The sequence below is a fragment of the Ranitomeya variabilis genome, chromosome 5 (genome assembly GCF_051348905.1).
Source record: "Ranitomeya variabilis isolate aRanVar5 chromosome 5, aRanVar5.hap1, whole genome shotgun sequence".
NCBI classification, from domain to species: domain Eukaryota; kingdom Metazoa; phylum Chordata; class Amphibia; order Anura; family Dendrobatidae; genus Ranitomeya; species Ranitomeya variabilis.
In genome coordinates this window covers 490174618-490189841 of record NC_135236.1, presented here as the reverse complement: position 1 = coordinate 490189841, position 15224 = coordinate 490174618, and the positions used below count along the sequence as shown (strand labels likewise).

General features: G+C 47.2%; 1 protein-coding gene and 1 pseudogene across 2 annotated transcripts in view; one reads left to right on the top strand and one right to left on the bottom strand.

Moving 5' to 3' along the window:
• Positions 1–15224, top strand: part of LOC143775068 (uncharacterized) — a 187793-nt gene that overhangs the window by 86812 nt on the left and 85757 nt on the right. The gene's annotated exons all lie outside the window — the stretch shown is intronic.
• On the bottom strand, positions 1051–3371 carry LOC143776327 (polyadenylate-binding protein 1 pseudogene; annotated as a pseudogene). The gene has a single exon (XR_013215804.1). The product of XR_013215804.1 is annotated as a polyadenylate-binding protein 1 pseudogene (transcript).

Below are 15224 nucleotides of genomic sequence, written 5' to 3'. Positions count from 1 at the left end.
CAGAACCAACACAATAGAAAACCCTCAGTAGTAGATAACAGATTTCCTTTACCAAAACAATAGTCTCTAAATTTTATCAATGACCACAATGCAGTGGAATACGTTAGAAGCATATGGGGAACACTCTCAAAATATTGTGATGTGAATAGAGCATAATATCTACTATATAATTGTCTAAGGGTCACTTCCGTCTTTCTGTCTGTCACGGATATTTATTGGTCGCGGCCTGTCTGTCATGGAATCCAAGTCGCTGATTGGTCGTGGCAAAACGCCCACGACCATTGCACTCCATTACCGCTGCTATTAACCCTGTGTGACCAAGTTTTTTACTATTGACGCAGCCTATGCAGCGTCAATAGTAAAAACATCTGTTAAAAATAATTAAAAAAATGATTATATACTCACCTACGCCGCCTTTCCCGCTCCTCGCGATGCAAGCGGCACGTTCCAGTGACAAGGATGGTCTGGCAGAAGGATCTGCCATGACGTCACGGTCATGTGACCGCGACGTCATCACAGGTCCTGCGCGACAAGGACCTGCCGTGACGTCATCACACCCTGGGACCGGAAGCTGCCGCCTGCACCCCACACAGGCGACAGAGCTACAACGTGCCTGCGGAAGGTGAGTATATGTTTATTTTTTTAACCCGTGTCATACGTGGCTGGGCAATATACTACGTAGCTGGGCAATATACTACATGGGCTGTGCAATATACTACGTGGCTCTGTGCTGTATACTACGTCACTGGGCAATATACTACGTGGCTTGGCAATATACTACGTAGCTGGGCAATATACTACATGGGCTGTGCAATATACTATGTGGCTCTGTGCTGTATACTACGTTACTGGGCAATATACAATGTAACTGGGCAATATACTAAGTCACTGGGCAATATACAATGTAACTGGGCAATATACTACGTAACTGGGCAATATACTACGTGGCTGGGCAATATACTACGTGGACATACATATTCTAGAATACCCGATGCGTTAGAATCGGGCCACCATCTAGTAATATATATTCATACACCAAATACTTTAGAATTATCAATTAAACTTTTAATATAATTTCCATGCAATAAAAGCTCTTTGAAAAAAACCCCAAAACTACAAATAATCTTTAACGTATAACTTTTTCATGTTTAGCGTTTTTATTCAATGTCCTCCCAGTTTTCCATGCTTAGGCTTTTTAATCAGCTTCATCAGCAGTTTTATGTGACGTGTCCATTGCCTGATGGGCTTTCAGTACTTCAACAGCTTCCTCTACCATGGAGCGGAGGGATTCTGGTGACTCAAGCATGTGGAGCAGTTCCGAATTCTCAAGCTCTAGTAACATCCCAGTTATTTTATTGGACATTGTAGGTTGTATGGCTTGGACCAGAGGGAAGAGGCGTTCGCCCAGCATTTCTTTCTGCTCCTCTTGAGAAGCTGAGGACAGCACAGTGGCTTTGAGTTCTCCTTGTGCATGGACAGCAGGCTGTTGCGTAGTAAAGCGTGGTTGATTAAGGTGCTGTAGATTACGAGCACCGGCATTATAGGCAAACTGAGAGATTGAGTGACTTGTGGAAGCAGATATAGGTTGCAGCCCTGCTGCTTGTGTTGAAGTGTTAACACTCTGAGCTGATATTATGGTGTTAAATGTTGAAGGTCTTACAGGAGGAAGTTGGATGGGCCCTGGCATATTCTGAAATGAGTCAAGTCTTTCATTCTGTAATTTCCAAGGTGGACTTGGCCTAACTTGGGCTATTTGCATATTTTTGTAATAGGAAGAGTTCATTTGAACTGGTTTAATAGTTGGCATGGCTCTGTATATAGGTAACTGATGAGGATTACGTGGATTGGTTTCCGATCTCCTGTTGACCAAGCTCTTCATGTGCTGGTCTGTTAGACGGGCTTGACGTTCCTCCTTGCGCTCTGCCAGGGAAACATACAGTGGTTTGTCACCAATGACTCTACCACTCATTTTGGAGAGAGCATTGATTGCCTCGTGTGGAGAGGAGAAGCACACGAAGCCAAATCCTTTGCTGTGTCCACCTTCCATCATTACCTTGGCACTGGTGATGGTCCCATATGGAGAGAATGCTTTTCGCAGCCTCACATCATCAATACCGTGGTCCAGATTTTTGACATAGAGGTTGGCACCCTGGCTTTGTGTGATTCTGTACAGCTTCAATTGTTCAAACTTTCTTTTCAGTTCAGTTTGTCTCTCCACCTTCTTCTGGGCTCGGCCTACATAGATGACCCTACCATTCATGTCCTTGCCATTCATTTCTTCCACAGCTTTTAGCGCATCCTCATGTCTCTTAAAGTTGACAAACCCAAATCCTTTTGACTTCCCAAACTCATTGATCATGACTTTAACGCTAACCATAGGGCCATAATGGTCAAACAGTTGCTTCAGATGTTCATCATCCATGTCCTCTGCAAAGTTCTTGATGTATATGTTGGTGAACCATTCGCTGGCTCTGGCACTAGACTCAACTTCCCGTTTACTGCGCGACTGGAAGTGTCCCACCGATATTATGCGGTCATTAAAAAGGACTCCATTCATCGCCTCGATGGCCTTCTCTGCTGCATCTTGGGTCTCGAAATGGACAAATCCGGATCCTTTTTTATCACCCGTGACCGTGACTGACAATATCTTCCCAAATGTAGAAAACGCCTCGTGCAGGGCTTTGCTATCAACGGATGTGTCCAGGTTCCTGATGAACACCCCACTCTTGTACAGGGAGGGGTCATGTAGTGACCACATTATACGCACAGGCCTGCCACATATGACGTCATAGTTCATCGCATCCACCACACGCTGGGCGTCCCCTGCACACTGGAAGTTGACGTAAGCATAACCGTAAGACCGGCGGCTGACCGGGTCCCTGCACACTCTGATGGATAAGATGGGGCCGGCAGGGCGGAACTTCTCATACAGCATAAGCTCGGAGACGTCTGGGTGCAGGTTCGCGATGTACAGGGACGTGACGGACACTCTGCGCTGCTCGGAGGCCATCCTTCCTCTGCACACGGCGTCTAACGATGGCGGGGAACGGTTCACTCCGGCTCCGGTGGACGCGTTCATCTGCGCGGGGCGGGGGACAGCTGCAACAGACAACAGGGACTGCCGGGAGCCACGTCACCTGCGCGGGAGACGCCTGCAGAGTGCAAGGACTGCTGGGAGACACGTCACCTGCGCGGGAGACGCCTGCAGAGTGCAAGGACTGCTGGGAGACACGTCACCTGCGCGGGAGACGCCTGCAGAGTGCAAGGACTGCTGGGAGACACGTCACCTGCGCGGGAGCCGCCTGCAGAGAACAGGGCCTGCTGGGAGCCGCCTGCAGAGAACGGCCTGAGGGGAGCCGCCTGCAGAGAACAGGGCCTGCTGGGAGCCGCCTGCAGAGAACGGCCTGCTGGGAGCCGCCTGCAGAGAACGGCCTGCTGGGAGCCGCCTGCAGAGAACGGCCTGAGGGGAGGGAGCACAGCAAGTCAGTAACCTTTTATCAGAAGCAAGTGTGCTGTCCTAGTCCACACCCCGCGGTCACCCACAGTACGTGGCCGCCCACACAGCAGGCCTGAAGTGGGGGCAGGGAGGTGTGAAGAGAGGCGCTCCCAATCATGGCCTGGTGCCATCTCCTCTGGTGCTGGGCTCCGCTATTGGCTCACATGCTCCTTGTGCTATAGGTATATACACATAGCTGGATGTAACTGTGTGTATATGTGTAAGTTTAAACCGTGTGTCTGTATAAGCCTGGCTGTGTGTGTGACTGAGCTGTGTGTGCGACTGAGCTGTGTGTGCATGATATATGTATGAGGCTTCCTGGGTGTATGTGTATAAGACCGACTGTGTGCATGTATAAGCCTGGCTGTGTGTGTGTGTGTGTGTATGAGCTTCTGTGTGTGTGTAAATAAGGTGTGTGTGCAAAATATATTTATGAGGCATCCTGCATGTGTGTGTATAAGCCATTCTGTGTGTTCATAATATGTGTGTATGGCATCCTGCATGTGTGTGTGTGTGTGAATAAGCCTGATTGTGTATATTGTGTATAAGCATCCTGCATGTGTGTGTATCAGCCCGGCTGTGTATGTGTGTATAAGCTGTGTGTGCATAATATATGTATAAGAAGGCATTCTGTATGTGTGTGAATAAGGCTTAAGCTACTTTCACACTTCCGTCTTCTGGGCTCCGTCGCAATCCGTCGTTATGGGCAAAAAACAGATCCTGCAAATATGCTTGCGGGATGCGTTTTTTGCCCATAGACTTGTATTAGCGACGGATGGGCACACGTCGCATCCGTCGTGCGACGGATTCGTCGTGTGTTGGCGGACGCGACGCACAAAAAAAGTTAAATGTAACTTTTTTTGTGCGTCACGTCCGCCATTTTCTACCGCGCATGCGCGGCCGAAACTCCGCCCCCTCCTCCCCGGACTGCAGAATGGGCAGCAGATGCGTTGAAAAACTACATCCGCTGCCCACGTCGTGCAGTAATTTCACAACGTGCGCCGGTACGTCGGCCTGATGCATTGCGACGGGCCCATACCGATGGAAATGTGAAAGTAGCCTTAGGGTGCGTGTCCACAGGTCGGATTACATCCGGAATAGCTGCGGATTGAACGCTGCGTAGAGCCGCAGCGTTCAATCCGCAGCGTCCAGATGTTACAGCATAGTGGAGGGGATTTTATGAAATCCCGTCTCCACTATGCGTGCGAACACGCATCCGGCGGCCCTGCGTTTCCGGACATGCGGCACGTCTTTTTAGATCGCAGCATATCTGTTTACTTTGTGGCGACGCTCCGTCGCCGCAAGGTAAAACACAGGGCCCTATGAATGGGGTGCGGAGATTCCGCAATGAACACATCCGGAATCACCGCGTGTTCAGAAGGGGGCGGCGCTTTGGGCGGAGCGAGTTCTCCGCTCCATCCAAAGCGCCGGCAATCTGGATAGTGGAAACATACCCTTACTGTGTGTGTGTATATATAAGCCTGACTGTGTGTGTGTATTCAAGCTGTGTATGCACAAAACATGTGTAAGGCATCCTGTATGTGTGTGTCTAATATATGTATAAGGCAGTGTTCCCCAACTCCGGTCCTCGAGAGCCACCAACAGGTCATGTTTTAGGATTTCCTTAGTATGTCACAGGTGATGGAATTATTGCCTGTGAAGGTGATGCAATTATCACCTGTGCAATACTAAGGAAATCCTGAAAACATGACCTGTTGGTGGCTCTCGAGGACCGGAGTTGGGGAACACTGGTATAAGGCATCCTGCGTGTGTGAGCCCGGCTATGTGCACATGTTGCAGATTTGTTGTGGATCCGCAGCGTTTTTTCTGCGCAGAATTGCACCAAATCTGCAAAGAATTGCTCAAGCAATGTTAATGGGAATCCAGAATTGGTGTGCACATGCTGCGGACAATTTCGTCTTGATTTGCAGCGTTTTATTTTCCGCAGCATGCCAATTCTTTTGCAGATCTGCAGCGTTTCTGCCCCCATTAACGTACACTGAGTCAGTCAAATCTGCAGCCAAACCGCAGGTGTAAAAAGGTGTGTGGATTTGCATGCCAAAAATGCTGCAGAAAGGAAATGTCAGAAGGAGAAAGAGTGTGGGCAGAGAATATGTACGTGCCTCTGTGTGTGGGTGGAGAATGTGCATGGGTGTCTGTGTGCAGGTGTTTGTGTGTACCTAGACGTCGTCTGATGGGACTACCACTCCCATCAGGCTATGTCTGCTGTAACATGTAAGGCCGGCATTACACTAGAGAGTTTTACGGACGTATGAGAGGCGCAAAAACTACGCATTGCACACGGACCAATGATTCTCTATGGGGCAGCTCCTATCTGCCGTATATTTTGCAGCTGTATTTTAAAGGGAACCTGTCACCACGTTTTTGGAAGATGGGATAAAAATAGCGTTAAATAGGGGCAGAGGTGGGCGTTACATTAGTGGGTTTGTTATGCGTTTATTACCCACCTAAGTTGCCGAAATACCTTTGCAAAGTCTCCGTTTTCGCCTGTCAATCAGGCTGGTCTGGTCAAAAGGGCGTGTTGTCTTCCCCTAGATTTTGCGTAGTTTTCCGTTGGTGGCGTAGTGGTGTGCGCATGCCCAAGGTCCCGAATCCTCTGCCAGGGGATTTAAAAGCGCGCTGTTCGTTATTTCATTGGTGATCGGTGGGCGCGGCCATCTTCCTTTGGCCGCGCGTGCGCAGAAGCGGCGCTCTGCTGGCCGCGGCTTCAGGAAAATGGCCGCGGGATGCCGCGCGAGCGCAGATGGATATCGCGGCGGCCATTTTCCTGAAGCCGCGGCCAGCAGAGCACCGCTTCTGCGCACGCGCGGCCAAAGGAAGATGGCCGCGCCCACCGATCACCAATGAAATAACGAACAGCGCGCTCTTTTAAATCCCCTGGCAGAGGATTCGGGACCTTGAGCATGCGCACACCACTACGCCACCAACGGAAAACTACGCAAAATCTGGGGGAAGACAACACGCCCTTTTGACCAGACCAGCCTGATTGACAGGCGAAAACGGAGACTTTGCAAAGGTATTTCGGCAACTTAGGTGGGTAATAAACGCATAACAAATACACTAATGTAACGTCCACCTCTGCCCCTATTTAACGCTATTTTTATCCCATCTTCCAAAAACGTGGTGACAGGTTCCCTTTAACCCCTTCCCGACATTTGACGTACTATCCCGTCGAGGTGGGGTGGGCCCGTATGACCGCCGACGGGATAGTACGTCATCACCGATCAGCGGCGCTCACGGGGGGAGCGCGGCCGATCGCGGCCGGGTGTCAGCTGCATATCGCAGCTGACATCCGGCACTATGTGCCAGGAGCGGTCACGGACCGCCCCCGGCACATTAACCCCCGGCACACCGCGATCAAACATGATCGCAGTGTACCGGCGGTATAGGGAAGCATCGCGCAGGGAGGGGGCTCCCTGCGGGCTTCCCTGAGACCCCCGGAGCAACGCGATGTGATCGCGTTGCTGCGAGGGTCTCCTACCTCCTTCCTGGCTGCAGGTCCCGGATCCAAGATGGCCACGGCATCCGGGTCCTGCAGGGAGGGAGGTGGCTTACCGAGTGTCTGCTCAGGGCAGACGCTTGGTAAGCCTGCAGCCCTGCACAGCAGATCGTCGATCTGGCAGAGTGCTGTGCACACTGCCAGATCAATGATCTGTGATGTCCCCCCCTGGGACAAAGTAAAAAAGTTAAAAAAATTTTTTTCCACATGTGTAAAAAAAAAAAAAAAAAAAATCCTAAATAAATAATAAAAAAAAAATATATATTATTCCCATAAATACATTTCTTTATCTAAATAAAAAAAACAAAACAATAAAAGTACACATATTTAGTATCGCCGCGTCCGTAACGACCCAACCTATAAAACTGCCCCACTAGTTAACCCCTTCAGTAAACACCGTAAGAAAAAAAAAAAAAAAACGAGGCAAAAAACAACGCTTTATTACCATACCGCCGAACAAAAAGTGGAATAACACGCGATCAAAAAGACTGATATAAATATCCATGGTACCGCTGAAAACGTCATCTTGTCCCGCAAAAAACAAGCCGCCATACAACATTATCAGCAAAAAAATAAAAAAGTTATAGTCCTGAGAATAAAGCGATACGAAAATAATTATTTTTTCTATATTTTAGTTTTTATCGTATAAAAGCGCCAAAACATAAAAAAATGATATAAATGAGATATCGCTGTAATCGTACTGACCTGAAGAATAAAACTGCTTTATCAATTTTACCAAACGCGGAACGGTATAAACGCCTCCCCCAAAAGAAATTCATGAATAGCTGGTTTTTGGTCATTCTGCCTCACAAAAATCGGAATAAAAAGCGATCAAAAACGGTCACGTGTCCGAAAATGTTACCAATAAAAACGTCAACTCGTCCCGCAAAAAACAAGACCTCACATGACTCTGTGGAGCAAAATGTGGAAAAATTATAGGTCTCAAAATGTGGAGACGCAAAAACTTTTTTGCTATAAAAAGCGTCGCTGGTTTCACACTTGCGTTTTTGTCTGCAGCGTTTTTTGCACAAAAAAACGCATGCGTTTTTTCCCTATATTTAACATTGAAAACGCATGCGTTTTTTTTGTACGCGTTTGGTCGCATTTTCAAACGCATGCGTTTTTTTTCTGCATGCGTTCATTTTCAGAAATACAACCTGCAGTATTTTCTTGCGTTTTTAAGCACATGCGTTTGTTTGCGTTAAAAACGCATGCATTTAAACACACTGAAAAGCCACCCACCACCATCAAGGTGATAAAGGGATCCAAACCCTAACCCTAACTCTACCCCTAACCTCACCCCTAACCGTTTAATGAACATTTTCTGACAGTCATAGTGCCACGTATTTCAGTGCCACGTATTTCAGTGCCACGTATTTCAGTGCCACGTGTTTCAGTGCCACGTATTTCAGTGCCACGTATCACATATTTCAGTGCCACGTATCACGTATTTCAGTGCCACGTATCACGTATTTCAGTGCCACATATTTTAGTACCACGTATTTCAGTGCCACGTATTTCAGTGCCACGTATTTCAGTGCCACGTATCACGTATTTCAGTGCCACGTATTTCAGTGCCACGTATTTCAGTGCCACGTATTTCAGTGCCACGTATTTCAGTGCCATGTATCACGTATTTCAGTGCCACGTGTTTCAGTGCCACGTATTTAAGTGCCACGTATCACGTATTTCAGTGCCACGTATTTCAGTGCCACGTATTTCAGTGCCACGTATTTCAGTGCCACGTATCACGTATTTCAGTGCCACGTATTTCAGTGCCACGTATTTCAGTGCCACGTATTTCAGTGCCACGTATTTCAGTGCCACGTATTTCAGTGCCACGTATTTCAGTGCCACGTATCACGTATTTCAGTGCCACGTGTTTCAGTGCCACGTATTTAAGTGCCACGTATCACGTATTTCAGTGCCACGTATTTCAGTGCCACGTATTTCAGTGCCACGTATTTCAGTGCCACGTATTTCAGTGCCACGTATTTCAGTCACGTTTAGGGTTAGGGTTAGGGTTAGGGTTAGGGCTAGGGTTGGAGGTAAAGTTAGGGTTGGGGCTAAAGTTAGGGTTGGGGCTAAAGTTAGGGTTGGGGCTAAAGTTAGGGTTAGGGTTTGGATCACATTTACGTTTGGATTAGGGTTGGGATTAGAATTATGGGTGTGTCAGGGCTAGGGGTGTGGTTAGGGTTACCGTTGGGATTAGGGTTAGGGGTGTGTTTGGGTTAGGGTTTCAGGTAGAATTGGGGAGTTTCCACTGTCCAGGCACATCAGGGGCTCTACAAGCGCGACATGGCGTCCAATCTCAATTCCAGCCAATTCTGCGTTGAAAAAGTAAAACAGTGCTCCTTCCCTTCCGAGCTCTCCCGTGCGCCCAAAAAGGGGTTTACCCCAACATATGTGTTATCAGCGTACTCGGGACAAATTGAACAACAACTTCTGGGGTCCAAGTTCTCTTGTTATCCTTAGGAAAATAAAAATTTTGGGGGCTAAAAATCATTTTTGTGGGAAAAAAAAGATGTTTTATTTTCACGGCTCTGCGTTATAAACTGTAGTGAAACACTTGGGGGTTCAAAGTTCTCACAACACATCTAGATAAGTTCCTTGGGAGGTCTAGTTTCCAATATGGGGTCACTTGTGGGGGGTTTGTACTGTTTGGGTACATCAGGGGCTCTGCAAATGCAACGTGACGCCTGCAGACCAATCCATTTAAGGCTGCATTCCAAATGGCGCTCCTTCCCTTCCGAGCTCTGTCATGCACCCAAACAGTGGTTCCCCCCCACATATGGGGTATCAGCGTACTCAGGACAAATTGGACAACAACTTTTGGGGTCTAATTTATCCTGTTACCCTTGTGAAAATACAAAACTGGGGGCTAAAAAATCATTTTTGTGAAAAAAAAAAAAGAATTTTTATTTTCACGGCTTTGCGCTATAAACTTTAGTGAAACACTTGGGGGTTCAAAGTTCTCAAAACACATCTAGATAAGTTCCTTGGGAGGTCTAGTTTCCAATATGGGGTCACTTGTGGGGGGTTTGTACTGTTTGGGTACATCAGGGGCTCTGCAAATGCAACGTGACGGCTGCTGACCAATCCATTTAAGTCTGCATTCCAAATGGCGCTCCTTCCCTTCCGAGCTCTGTCATGCGCCCAAACAGTGGTTCCCCCCCACATATGGGGTATCAGCGTACTCAGGACAAATTGGAAAACAAATTTTGGGGTCCAATTTATTCTGTTACCCTTGTAAAAATACAAAGCTGGGGGCTAAAAAATCATTTTTGAGAAAAAAAAAAAAAATTATTTTCACGGCTCTGCGTTATAATCTGTAGTGAAACACTTGGGGGTTCAAAGCTCTCAAAACACATCTAGATAAGTTCCTTAGGGGGTCTACTTTCCAAAATGGTGTCACTTGTAGGGAGTTTCAATGTTTAGGCACATCAGGGGCTCTCCAAACGCAACATGGCGTCCCATCTCAATTCCAGTCAATTTTGCATTGAAAAGTCAAATGGCGCTCCTTCCCTTCCAAGCTCTGCCATGCGCCCAAACAATGGTTTACACCCACATATGGGGTATCAGCGTACTCAGGACAAATTGCACAACATTTTTTGGGGTCCAATTTCTTCTCTTACCCTTGGGAAAATAAAAAATTGGGGGCGAAAAGATCATTTTTGTGAAAAAATATGATTTTTTATTTTTACGGCTCTGCATTATAAACTTCTGTGAAGCACTTGGTGGGTCAAAGTGCTCACCACACATCTAGATAAGTTCCTTAGGGGGTCTACTTTCCAAAATGGTGTCACTTGTAGGGAGTTTCAATGTTTAGGCACATCAGGGGCTCTCCAAACGCAACATGGCGTCCCATCTCAATTCCAGTCAATTTTGCATTGAAAAGTCAAATGGCGCTCCTTCCCTTCCAAGCTCTGCCATGCGCCCAAACAATGGTTTACACCCACATATGGGGTATCAGCGTACTCAGGACAAATTGCACAACATTTTTTGGGGTCCAATTTCTTCTCTTACCCTTGGGAAAATAAAAAATTGGGTGCGAAAAGATCATTTTTGTGAAAAAATATGATTTTTTATTTTTACGGCTCTGCATTATAAACTTCTGTGAAGCACTTGGTGGGTCAAAGTGCTCACCACACATCTAGATAAGTTCCTTAGGGGGTCTACTTTCCAAAATGGTGTCACTTGTAGGGAGTTTCAATGTTTAGGCACATCAGGGGCTCTCCAAACGCAACATGGCGTCCCATCTCAATTCCAGTCAATTTTGCATTGAAAAGTCAAATGGCGCTCCTTCCCTTCCAAGCTCTGCCATGCGCCTAAACAATGGTTTACCCCCACATATGGGGTATCAGCGTACTCAGGACAAATTGTACAACAACTTTGGGGGTCCATTTTCTCCTGTTACCCTTGGTAAAATAAAACAAATTGGAGCTGAAATAAATTTTGTGTGAAAAAAAGTTAAATGTTCATTTTTATTTAAACATTCCAAAAATTCCTGTGAAACACCTGAAGGGTTAATAAACTTCTTGAATGTGGTTTTGAGCACCTTGAGGGGTGCAGTTTTTAGAATGGTGTCACACTTGAGTATTTTCTATCATATAGACCCCTCAAAATGACTTCAAATGAGATGTGGTCCCTAAAAAAAAATGGTGTTGTAAAAATGAGAAATTGCTGGTCAACTTTTAACCCTTATAACTCCGTCACAAAAAAAAATTTTGGTTCCAAAATTGTACTGATGTAAAGTAGACATGTGGGAAATGTTACTTATTAAGTATTTTGCGTGACATATGTCTGTGATTTAAGGGCACAAAAATTCAAAGTTGGAAAATTGCAAAATTTTCAAAATTTTCGCCAAATTTCCATTTTTTTCACAAATAAACGCAAGTTATATCGAATAAATTTTACCTTTAACATGAAGTACAATATGTCACGAGAAAACAATGTCAGAATCGCCAAGATCCGTCAAAGCGTTCCAGAGTTATAGCCTCATAAAGGGACAGTGGTCAGAATTGTAAAAATTGGCCCGGTCATTAACGTGCAAACCACCCTTGGGGGTGAAGGGGTTAAGTTTGTCAGCGTATTGCACAGAAGATCCGCCAATTAAAGTCTATAGGAGCGAGAAAAATACGGATTACACATGGACCATCAGTGTAATTTGCGATAAATACGCACCAGTGTTCTATAGACAAGCCGGCAATTCAGTCCGGTGTACAGTAAAGTCACAATGACAGGTTAAAATAGAATAGATCAAACAAATGTCTACGCAAGAGGTAGTCACCGGGAATGGTTTTCACTTCACAGATGTGCCCTGTCAGGTTTAATAAGTGGGGTTTCTTGCCTTATAAGTGGGGTTGGGACCATCAGTTGTGTTGTGCAGAAGTCTGATGGATACACAGCTGATAGTCCTACTGAATAGACTGTTAGAATTTGAATTATGGCAAGAAAAAAGCAGCTAAGTAAAGAAAAACGAGTGGCCATCATTACTTTAAGAAATGAAGGTCGGTCAGTCTGAAAAATTGGGAAAACTTTGAAAGTGTCCCCAAGTGCAGTGGCAAAAACCTTGAACCAAAGAAACTGGCTAACATGAGGACCGCCCCAGGAAAGGAAGACCAAGAGTCACCTCTGCTTCTGAGGATAAGTTTATCCGAGTCACCAGCCTCAGAAATCGCAGGTTAACAGCAGCTCTAATTAGAGACCAGGTCAATGCCACACAGAGTTCTAGCAGCAGACACATCTCTGCAACAACTGTTAAGAGGAGACTTTGTGCAGCAGGCCTTCATGGTAAAATAGCTGCTAGGAAACCAATGCTAAGGACAGGCAACAAGCAGAAGAGACTTGTTTGGGCTAAAGAACACAAGGAAATTAGACCAGTGGAAATCTGTGCTTTGGTCTGATGAGTCCAAATTTTAGATCTTTGGTTCCAACCACCGTGTCTTTGTGCGACGCAGAAAAGGTGAACGGATAGACTCTACATGCCTGGTTCCCACCGTGAAGGATGGAGGAGAAGGTGTGATGGTGTGGGGGTGCTTTGCTGGTGACACTGTTGGGGATTTATTCAAAATTGAAGGCATACTAAACCAGCATGGCTACCACAGCATTTTGCAGCGGCATGCTATTCCATCCGGTTTGCGTTTAGTTGGACCATCATTTATTTTTCAACAGGACAATGACCCCAAACATATCTTCAGGCTGTGTAAGGGCTATTTGACCAAGAAGGAGAGTGATGGGGTGCTACGTCAGATGACCTGGCCTCCACAGTCACCAGACCTGAACCCAATCGAGATTGTTTGGGGTGAGCTGGACCGCAGAGTGAAGGCAAAAGGGCCAACAAGTGCTAAGCATCTCTGGGAACTCCTTCAACTCCGCGAGCGGGTCGGCGTACTACGGAGGGTGAGTATAGCAGGTTTTTAGTTTTTTTATTATTTTTAACATTACATTTTTTTACTATTGATGCCGCATAGGCTGCATCAATAGTAAAAAATTGGGGACACACAGGGTTAATAGCGGTTACGGAGTGTGTTACCCGCGGCATAGCGCGGTCCGTTACCGCCGGCATTAACCCTGTGTGAGCGGTGACCGGAGGGGAGTATGCGGGCGCCGGGCACTGAGTGTGGGGAGTAGGGAGCGGCCATTTTCTTCCGGACTGTGCGCGTCGCTGATTGGTCGTGGCAATGGTCGTGGGCGTTTTGCCACGACCAATCAGCGACTTGGATTCCATGACAGACAGAGGCCGCGACCAATGAATATCCGTGACAGAAGGACAGAAAGACGAAAGTACCCCTTAGACAATTATATAGTAGATATGGCTACAAGAAACATTTGAAGGTTGTCATCAATCCAAAAGGGTGTGCAACCAAATATTAACTAGGGGTGACTTAATTGCTTATTCTGTTTCTTCTTTAAAATTGCAACACGTAAGTTGAAAAACAATGTTTTCTATTCGCCACGACAGCACCCACTGAGAGAGGGGATCCGCCCCTGGGAACAGGAAACCTACAGAGAGATAAAAGGGGCGGCCCCCCCCTCGCTCCTCAGTTGGTTTCCTGTTCCTAGACGGGAACCCACAGAGAAGACTCTATGGAGTTGCTATCAAGAGGAAGACCCGCCTGGACTGCCGCCTGTACGACTCTGCTGAGCGGCAGGGGCTCCAGAGCGGGTAAACAGAGACGGGGGGATGATCCTGTGGACCCCTCATCTGCTGAAGCCTTCAACAGTCTCCCTGCTGGGCCACTGTTGTATGAGGCCACCGATGTTGCGGAGCGGCACCTACCTCGTCCAGCCCGGGGTCCGGGGCAGGTAGGAAGATATGCTCCTGGTGGAGCTGCGGTAGGCTGGCGTCTCCCCGGGGGTTTTTTTTTGTTCCCCTCCTGGTCCCTCCAGAGTGAAGCTAACAGGGCTGCAGGTACAGCGCTAGAGCGTCTTCCAGCGTGTAGCAGAGACGCCGGCGCATGCGCAGTAGCAGCGGCGTCCCGGAAATGCTTGGTTCAACTTCCGGGGTCGCGGGGGCAGCCTGGGCTCGTCTATGGGCGCAGCGGTTGCCGGTAATTACTGCAAGCATCTGCGGCTGGAGAAGGAGACTGCGGGCCACACACCTGGGATAATCGCTGATCTCCTCTGTTGATCAGGTATAAAAAAAAAAAAAAAAAAAGGGGAGTGCTTTCTCAGCTGTGAGGCACAGGCGGTGCTATATAAGGCAGTTTAGAGCTCTCCTGGTTGCGCAACATGTCGTCCCAGGAGGATATCGAGCGCCCACTGGAGGATTTAATCCTGCCTAGTGGTGATGCCAAAGAGAAAGGCAGTGGACACTCAAAGAGGAGTGACTCCACTGAGAAATCGGTGAAAAAGTCAGGCCGCTCTGCACCAAAAGCTGATCGTACAACCCGGCAGACGGTATTTAACCTTACTCCTGGGTAAATGTGTAGCTGGCTTTATGGGGGCTAATGGTAGTTTCTCCTGCTTCTATCTTATAGGGTAAGCGGACGGAGAAATCTAGGCACAAGCAGTGTGCGATGTGTAATGAGCCCCTGCCGGACTCCTATATTAAAAGATTATGTCAGAGTTGCATAGATTACACCTTGCAGCAGGAGAGTTCGGTCAGGATGAAGGAGATTCGTCTCATGATAAGGGAAGAACTTCAGTCCTTGGGTAGTAGTCCGGCGGTGAATGTGGGAAAAAGAACCAGGAAGGCGCCTTCTC